Here is a 9,848-nt window from a genome sequence, read left to right on the forward strand (position 1 = left end):
CAAAAAAGGATTAAAGCGGGAGAGAAATGGGAAAAACTGCATTAGAAACAGAAAAAAAGCATAAAAAGTTTTGAATGAGGGAAAAAATGGTGAAGATATAGCCCAAAAAGGCTTAAAAAGGATTAGAGATGTGCAAAAATGGGATAGAAATGGCCAAAAACTCTTTAAAATGTGTTAGAAATGGAGAAAAATGGGTTAGAAATGGACAAAAAATGGATAAGAAATGGCCAAAAGTAGCTTAAAAGGGGTTAGAGATGTGCAAAAATGAGTTAGAAATGGCCAAGAATGGCATAAAACAGGTTAAGAATGGCCAAAAATGGGTTAGAAATGGCCAAAAAGGCTTTAAAGCAGGTAAGAGATGTGCAAAATAAAAAAAAAATAAAATGGTTAGAAGTGGCAAAAAAATGGATTAAAGATGGTGAGAAATGCAGAAAACTGGGTTAGAAACAGAAAAAAAAATAGCATAAACCGTGTTGAAAGTGGGGAGAAATGGTTTAGAAAGAACCAAAAATGGCTTTAAAAGGGTTAGAGATTTGCAAAAATGGAATAGAAATGGCCAAAATTTATTTAAAAAGCCTCAAAAATGGACAAAAAAATGCATTAGAAATGGCCAAAACCGGCTTAAAAGGGTTAGAGGTATGCGAGAACGGTTTAGAAAAAGCCAAATTAGGCTTAAAAGGGGCTAGAGATGAGCAAAAAAGGGTTAGAAATGGCCAAAAATAGCTTAAAATGGGTTAGATATAGCCAAAAAAGGGTTAAAATGGGTTAGTAGTGGGTAAAAAAGGGTTAGATGTAGCCGAAAATGGCATAAAACGTGTGAGAACTGGGCCAAAAATGGGTCAGAAAAGAAAAAAAAATGCTTATAATTACTTGAATGCGGAAGAGAGTGTTTTAGAAAGAGCCCAAAACGGCTTTAAAAGGGTTAGATGTATGCAAAAATGGGTTACAAATGGCCAAAAACGCCTTAAAATGGGATAGAAATAGTGAAAAATGGCTTAAAATGTGTTAGAAGTGTGTAAAAATGGTTTAGATAAATCCAAAAATGGTTTAAATCGTGTGAGCAATGGGCAAAAAATGAGTTAGAAAAGGAAAGAAAAATGGCTTAAACCAGGTTGAAAGTCAGAAAAAATGGTGTAGAAAGACCCAAACGTGTCTTTAAAAGGGCTAGAGATGAGCAGAAATGGGTTAGAAATGGCAAAGAATGGCTTAAAAGAGGTTAGAGATGTGCCAGAAATGGTTAGAAATGGCCAAAACTGCTTTAAAGCAGGTTAGAGATGTGCAAAAATGGGCTAGAAATGGCCAAAAATGGATTCAAGTGGGTAAAGAAATGGGGAAAACTGGGTTAGAAACAGAAAAAAACTAGCTTAAAACGGGTGGAAAGTGGGCAAAAATGGTTTAGAATGAGTCAAAAATGCATTAAAAGGGTTCTAGACACGCAAAAATGGGATAGAAATGGCCAAAAATGATTTAAACCGGGTTAGAAATGTTCAAAAATTGGATTAGAAATGGCCAAAACCGGTTTAAAAAGGGTTAGAGGTAAGCAGAGATGAGTGAGAAATAGCCAAAACCGGCTTAAAAAAGGTTAGAGATGTGCAAAAATGGGTCAGAAATGACCAAAGCTGGCTTAAAACGGGTTAGAAACGGCCAAAAAAGCTTTAAAGCGGGTTAGAGATGTGCGAAAACGGGTTAGAAATGGCCTAAGTTGGCCAAAAGCGGGTTAGAAATGGCCAAAAAGGCTTTAAAGCAGGTTAGAGATGTGTGTGCAATGGTTAGAAATGGCAAAAATGGGTTAAAGCAGGTAAGAAATGGGGAAAAGTTGGTTAGAAAGGAAATAGAAAAAACCTTCAAACGAGTGGAAAGTTGGCAAAAATCGTTCAGGTAGAGCAAAAAAAAGTGTTAGAAATGGAGAAAAATGGGTTAGAAATGGACAAAAAATGGATAAGAAATGGCCAAAAGTAGCTTAAAAGGGGTTAGAGATGTGCAAAAATGAGTTAGAAATGGCCAAGAATGGCATAAAACAGGTTAAGAATGGCCAAAATTGGGTTAGAAATGGCCAAAAAGGCTTTAAAGCAGGTAAGAGATGTGTAAAAAAAAAAAAAAAAAAAAATGGTTAGAAGTGGCAAAAAATGGATTAAAGATGGTGAGAAATGCAGAAAACTGGGTTAGAAACAGAAAAAAAAAATAGCATAAACCGTGTTGAAAGTGGGGAGAAATGGTTTAGAAAGAACCAAAAATGGCTTTAAAAGGGTTAGAGATTTGCAAAAATGGAATAGAAATGGCCAAAATTTATTTAAAAAGCCTCAAAAATGGACAAAAATGCATTAGAAATGGCCAAAACCGGCTTAAAAGGGTTAGAGGTACGCGAGAACGGTTTAGAAAAAGCCAAAATTGGCTTAAAAGGGGCTAGAGATGAGCAAAAAAGGGTTAGAAATGGCCAAAAATAGCTTAAAATGGGTTAGATATAGCCAAAAAAGGGTTAAAATGGCTAAGTAGTGGGTAAAAAAGGGTTAGATGTAGCCGAAAATGGCATAAAACGTGTGAGAACTGGGCCAAAAATGGGTCAGAAAAGAAAAAAAAATGCTTATAATTACTTGAATGCGGAAGAGAGTGTTTTAGAAAGAGCCCAAAACGGCTTTAAAAGGGTTAGATGTATGCAAAAATGGGTTACAAATGGCCAAAAACGCCTTAAAATGGGATAGAAATAGTGAAAAATGGCTTAAAATGTGTTAGAAGTGTGTAAAAATGGTTTAGATAAACCCCAAAATGGTTTAAATCGTGTGAGCAATGGGCAAAAAATGAGTTAGAAAAGGAAAGAAAAATGGCTTAAACCAGGTTGAAAGTCAGAAAAAATGGTGTAGAAAGACCCAAACGTGGCTTTAAAAGGGCTAGAGATGAGCAGAAATGGGTTAGAAATGGCAAAGAATGGCTTAAAAGAGGTTAGAGATGTGCCAGAAATGGTTAGAAATGGCCAAAACTGCTTTAAAGCAGGTTAGAGATGTGCAAAAATGGGCTAGAAATGGCCAAAAATGGATTCAAGTGGGTAAAGAAATGGGGAAAACTGGGTTAGAAACAGAAAAAAACTAGCTTAAAACGGGTGGAAAGTGGGCAAAAATGGTTTAGAATGAGTCAAAAATGCATTAAAAGGGTTCTAGACACGCAAAAATGGGATAGAAATGGCCAAAAATGATTTAAACCGGGTTAGAAATGTTCAAAAATTGGATTAGAAATGGCCAAAACCGGTTTAAAAAGGGTTAGAGGTAAGCAGAGATGAGTGAGAAATAGCCAAAACCGGCTTAAAAAAGGTTAGAGATGTGCAAAAATGGGTCAGAAATGACCAAAGCTGGCTTAAAACGGGTTAGAAACGGCCAAAAAAGCTTTAAAGCGGGTTAGAGATGTGCGAAAACGGGTTAGAAATGGCCTAAGTTGGCCAAAAGCGGGTTAGAAATGGCCAAAAAGGCTTTAAAGCAGGTTAGAGATGTGTGTGCAATGGTTAGAAATGGCAAAAATGGGTTAAAGCAGGTAAGAAATGGGGAAAAGTTGGTTAGAAAGGGAAGAGAAAAAACCTTCAAACGAGTGGAAAGTTGGCAAAAATCGTTCAGGTAGAGCAAAAAAAGGCTTAAAAAGGGTTAGAGCTGAGGAAAATTGGGTTATAAATGGCCAAAAGCGGCTTAAAGGTGGTTAGATAGGGGTAAAACTGGGGTAGGAATGGCCAAAAATTGCTTAAAATGGGTTAGAAGTTTGCAAAACTGTGCTAGAAATGGCCCAGAAGGTTTAAATTGGGACAGAAATGGTGAAAAATGGCTTAAAATGCGTTAGGAGTGAGCAAAAATGGGTTAGATATAGCCGAAAACGGTTTAAATCGTGTGAGAAACAGGCAAAAAATGAGTTAGAAAAGAACTAAAAATGGCTTAAAACGGGTTGAGAGCGAGAAAACATCGTGTAGAAAGAGGCAAAAATGGCTTTAAAAGGGTTAGAGATGTGCAAAAATGGGTTAGAAATGGCAAAAAATGGCTTAAAAGGGCTTATAGATGTGCCAAAAATGGTTGGAAATGGCCAAAAATGCTTTAAAGCAGGTTAGAGATGTGTAAAAGTGGGTTAGAAATGGCCTAAAATGGATTAAAGCGGGTAATAATTGGGAGAAACTGTGTTAGAAACTGAAGAAAAAAAAGCTTAATTAGAGTTGAAGGAGGGCAAAAATGGTTAAGGTATAGCCAAAAAAGGCTTAAAAAGGGTTAGAGATATGCAAAAACTGGGATAGAAATGGCCAAAAAGGCTTTAAAGCAGGTTAGAGATGTGCAAAAACTGGTCAGAAATGGCCAAAAAAGGATTAAAGCGGGAGAGAAATGGGAAAAACTGCATTAGAAACAGAAAAAAAGCATAAAAAGTTTTGAATGAGGGAAAAAATGGTGAAGATATAGCCCAAAAAGGCTTAAAAAGGATTAGAGATGTGCAAAAATGGGATAGAAATGGCCAAAAACTCTTTAAAATGTGTTAGAAATGGAGAAAAATGGGTTAGAAATGGACAAAAAATGGATAAGAAATGGCCAAAAGTAGCTTAAAAGGGGTTAGAGATGTGCAAAAATGAGTTAGAAATGGCCAAGAATGGCATAAAACAGGTTAAGAATGGCCAAAAATGGGTTAGAAATGGCCAAAAAGGCTTTAAAGCAGGTAAGAGATGTGCAAAATAAAAAAAAAATAAAATGGTTAGAAGTGGCAAAAAAATGGATTAAAGATGGTGAGAAATGCAGAAAACTGGGTTAGAAACAGAAAAAAAAATAGCATAAACCGTGTTGAAAGTGGGGAGAAATGGTTTAGAAAGAACCAAAAATGGCTTTAAAAGGGTTAGAGATTTGCAAAAATGGAATAGAAATGGCCAAAATTTATTTAAAAAGCCTCAAAAATGGACAAAAAAATGCATTAGAAATGGCCAAAACCGGCTTAAAAGGGTTAGAGGTATGCGAGAACGGTTTAGAAAAAGCCAAATTAGGCTTAAAAGGGGCTAGAGATGAGCAAAAAAGGGTTAGAAATGGCCAAAAATAGCTTAAAATGGGTTAGATATAGCCAAAAAAGGGTTAAAATGGGTTAGTAGTGGGTAAAAAAGGGTTAGATGTAGCCGAAAATGGCATAAAACGTGTGAGAACTGGGCCAAAAATGGGTCAGAAAAGAAAAAAAAATGCTTATAATTACTTGAATGCGGAAGAGAGTGTTTTAGAAAGAGCCCAAAACGGCTTTAAAAGGGTTAGATGTATGCAAAAATGGGTTACAAATGGCCAAAAACGCCTTAAAATGGGATAGAAATAGTGAAAAATGGCTTAAAATGTGTTAGAAGTGTGTAAAAATGGTTTAGATAAATCCAAAAATGGTTTAAATCGTGTGAGCAATGGGCAAAAAATGAGTTAGAAAAGGAAAGAAAAATGGCTTAAACCAGGTTGAAAGTCAGAAAAAATGGTGTAGAAAGACCCAAACGTGTCTTTAAAAGGGCTAGAGATGAGCAGAAATGGGTTAGAAATGGCAAAGAATGGCTTAAAAGAGGTTAGAGATGTGCCAGAAATGGTTAGAAATGGCCAAAACTGCTTTAAAGCAGGTTAGAGATGTGCAAAAATGGGCTAGAAATGGCCAAAAATGGATTCAAGTGGGTAAAGAAATGGGGAAAACTGGGTTAGAAACAGAAAAAAACTAGCTTAAAACGGGTGGAAAGTGGGCAAAAATGGTTTAGAATGAGTCAAAAATGCATTAAAAGGGTTCTAGACACGCAAAAATGGGATAGAAATGGCCAAAAATGATTTAAACCGGGTTAGAAATGTTCAAAAATTGGATTAGAAATGGCCAAAACCGGTTTAAAAAGGGTTAGAGGTAAGCAGAGATGAGTGAGAAATAGCCAAAACCGGCTTAAAAAAGGTTAGAGATGTGCAAAAATGGGTCAGAAATGACCAAAGCTGGCTTAAAATGGGTTAGAAACGGCCAAAAAAGCTTTAAAGCGGGTTAGAGATGTGCGAAAACGGGTTAGAAATGGCCTAAGTTGGCCAAAAGCGGGTTAGAAATGGCCAAAAAGGCTTTAAAGCAGGTTAGAGATGTGTGTGCAATGGTTAGAAATGGCAAAAATGGGTTAAAGCAGGTAAGAAATGGGGAAAAGTTGGTTAGAAAGGAAATAGAAAAAACCTTCAAACGAGTGACGGAGCACTGGAACAGGTTGCCCAGGGGGGTTGTGGAGTCTCCTACACTGGAGATATTCAAGGCCCGCCTGGACAAGTTCCTGTGTGATGTACTGTAGGTTACCCTGCTCTTGCAGGGGGGTTGGACTAGATGATCTTTTTAGGTCCCTTCCAACCCTTGGGATTCTGTGATTCTGTGATTCTGTGAGTGGAAAGTTGGCAAAAATCGTTCAGGTAGAGCAAAAAAAAGTGTTAGAAATGGAGAAAAATGGGTTAGAAATGGACAAAAAATGGATAAGAAATGGCCAAAAGTAGCTTAAAAGGGGTTAGAGATGTGCAAAAATGAGTTAGAAATGGCCAAGAATGGCATAAAACAGGTTAAGAATGGCCAAAATTGGGTTAGAAATGGCCAAAAAGGCTTTAAAGCAGGTAAGAGATGTGTAAAAAAAAAAAAAAAATAAAATGGTTAGAAGTGGCAAAAAATGGATTAAAGATGGTGAGAAATGCAGAAAACTGGGTTAGAAACAGAAAAAAAAATTAGCATAAACCGTGTTGAAAGTGGGGAGAAATGGTTTAGAAAGAACCAAAAATGGCTTTAAAAGGGTTAGAGATTTGCAAAAATGGAATAGAAATGGCCAAAATTTATTTAAAAAGCCTCAAAAATGGACAAAAATGCATTAGAAATGGCCAAAACCGGCTTAAAAGGGTTAGAGGTACGCGAGAACGGTTTAGAAAAAGCCAAAATTGGCTTAAAAGGGGCTAGAGATGAGCAAAAAAGGGTTAGAAATGGCCAAAAATAGCTTAAAATGGGTTAGATATAGCCAAAAAAAGGTTAAAATGGGTTAGTAGTGGGTAAAAAAGGGTTAGATGTAGCCGAAAATGGCATAAAACGTGTGAGAACTGGGCCAAAAATGGGTCAGAAAAGAAAAAAAAATGCTTATAATTACTTGAATGCGGAAGAGAGTGTTTTAGAAAGAGCCCAAAACGGCTTTAAAAGGGTTAGATGTATGCAAAAATGGGTTACAAATGGCCAAAAACGCCTTAAAATGGGATAGAAATAGTGAAAAATGGCTTAAAATGTGTTAGAAGTGTGTAAAAATGGTTTAGATAAATCCAAAAATGGTTTAAATCGTGTGAGCAATGGGCAAAAAATGAGTTAGAAAAGGAAAGAAAAATGGCTTAAACCAGGTTGAAAGTCAGAAAAAATGGTGTAGAAAGACCCAAACGTGGCTTTAAAAGGGCTAGAGATGAGCAGAAATGGGTTAGAAATGGCAAAGAATGGCTTAAAAGAGGTTAGAGATGTGCCAGAAATGGTTAGAAATGGCCAAAACTGCTTTAAAGCAGGTTAGAGATGTGCAAAAATGGGCTAGAAATGGCCAAAAATGGATTCAAGTGGGTAAAGAAATGGGGAAAACTGGGTTAGAAACAGAAAAAAACTAGCTTAAAACGGGTGGAAAGTGGGCAAAAATGGTTTAGAATGAGTCAAAAATGCATTAAAAGGGTTCTAGACACGCAAAAATGGGATAGAAATGGCCAAAAATGATTTAAACCGGGTTAGAAATGGACAAAAATTGGATTAGAAATGGCCAAAACCGGTTTAAAAAGGGTTAGAGGTAAGCAGAGATGAGTGAGAAATAGCCAAAACCGGCTTAAAAAAGGTTAGAGATGTGCAAAAATGGGTCAGAAATGACCAAAGCTGGCTTAAAACGGGTTAGAAACGGCCAAAAAAGCTTTAAAGCGGGTTAGAGATGTGCGAAAACGGGTTAGAAATGGCCTAAGTTGGCCAAAAGCGGGTTAGAAATGGCCAAAAAGGCTTTAAAGCAGGTTAGAGATGTGTGTGCAATGGTTAGAAATGGCAAAAATGGGTTAAAGCAGGTAAGAAATGGGGAAAAGTTGGTTAGAAAGGGAAGAGAAAAAACCTTCAAACGAGTGGAAAGTTGGCAAAAATCGTTCAGGTAGAGCAAAAAAAGGCTTAAAAAGGGTTAGAGCTGAGGAAAATTGGGTTATAAATGGCCAAAAGCGGCTTAAAGGTGGTTAGATAGGGGTAAAACTGGGGTAGGAATGGCCAAAAATTGCTTAAAATGGGTTAGAAGTTTGCAAAACTGTGCTAGAAATGGCCCAAAAGGTTTAAATTGGGACAGAAATGGTGAAAAATGGCTTAAAATGCGTTAGGAGTGAGCAAAAATGGGTTAGATATAGCCGAAAACGGTTTAAATCGTGTGAGAAACAGGCAAAAAATGAGTTAGAAAAGAACTAAAAATGGCTTAAAACGGGTTGAGAGCGAGAAAACATCGTGTAGAAAGAGGCAAAAATGGCTTTAAAAGGGTTAGAGATGTGCAAAAATGGGTTAGAAATGGCAAAAAATGGCTTAAAAGGGCTTATAGATGTGCCAAAAATGGTTGGAAATGGCCAAAAATGCTTTAAAGCAGGTTAGAGATGTGTAAAAGTGGGTTAGAAATGGCCTAAAATGGATTAAAGCGGGTAATAATTGGGAGAAACTGTGTTAGAAACTGAAGAAAAAAAAGCTTAATAAGAGTTGAAGGAGGGCAAAAATGGTTAAGGTATAGCCAAAAAAGGCTTAAAAAGGGTTAGAGATATGCAAAAACTGGGATAGAAATGGCCAAAAAGGCTTTAAAGCAGGTTAGAGATGTGCAAAAACTGGTCAGAAATGGCCAAAAAAGGATTAAAGCGGGAGAGAAATGGGAAAAACTGCATTAGAAACAGAAAAAAAGCATAAAAAGTTTTGAATGAGGGAAAAAATGGTGAAGATATAGCCCAAAAAGGCTTAAAAAGGATTAGAGATGTGCAAAAATGGGATAGAAATGGCCAAAAACTCTTTAAAATGTGTTAGAAATGGAGAAAAATGGGTTAGAAATGGACAAAAAATGGATAAGAAATGGCCAAAAGTAGCTTAAAAGGGGTTAGAGATGTGCAAAAATGAGTTAGAAATGGCCAAGAATGGCATAAAACAGGTTAAGAATGGCCAAAAATGGGTTAGAAATGGCCAAAAAGGCTTTAAAGCAGGTAAGAGATGTGCAAAATAAAAAAAAAATAAAATGGTTAGAAGTGGCAAAAAAATGGATTAAAGATGGTGAGAAATGCAGAAAACTGGGTTAGAAACAGAAAAAAAAATAGCATAAACCGTGTTGAAAGTGGGGAGAAATGGTTTAGAAAGAACCAAAAATGGCTTTAAAAGGGTTAGAGATTTGCAAAAATGGAATAGAAATGGCCAAAATTTATTTAAAAAGCCTCAAAAATGGACAAAAAATGCATTAGAAATGGCCAAAACCGGCTTAAAAGGGTTAGAGGTATGCGAGAACGGTTTAGAAAAAGCCAAATTAGGCTTAAAAGGGGCTAGAGATGAGCAAAAAAGGGTTAGAAATGGCCAAAAATAGCTTAAAATGGGTTAGATATAGCCAAAAAAGGGTTAAAATGGGTTAGTAGTGGGTAAAAAAGGGTTAGATGTAGCCGAAAATGGCATAAAACGTGTGAGAACTGGGCCAAAAATGGGTCAGAAAAGAAAAAAAAATGCTTATAATTACTTGAATGCGGAAGAGAGTGTTTTAGAAAGAGCCCAAAACGGCTTTAAAAGGGTTAGATGTATGCAAAAATGGGTTACAAATGGCCAAAAACGCCTTAAAATGGGATAGAAATAGTGAAAAATGGCTTAAAATGTGTTAGAAGTGTGTAAAAATG

This window comes from Lathamus discolor, chromosome 5, assembly GCF_037157495.1.
Source record: "Lathamus discolor isolate bLatDis1 chromosome 5, bLatDis1.hap1, whole genome shotgun sequence".
Classification (NCBI taxonomy): Eukaryota; Metazoa; Chordata; class Aves; order Psittaciformes; family Psittacidae; genus Lathamus; species Lathamus discolor.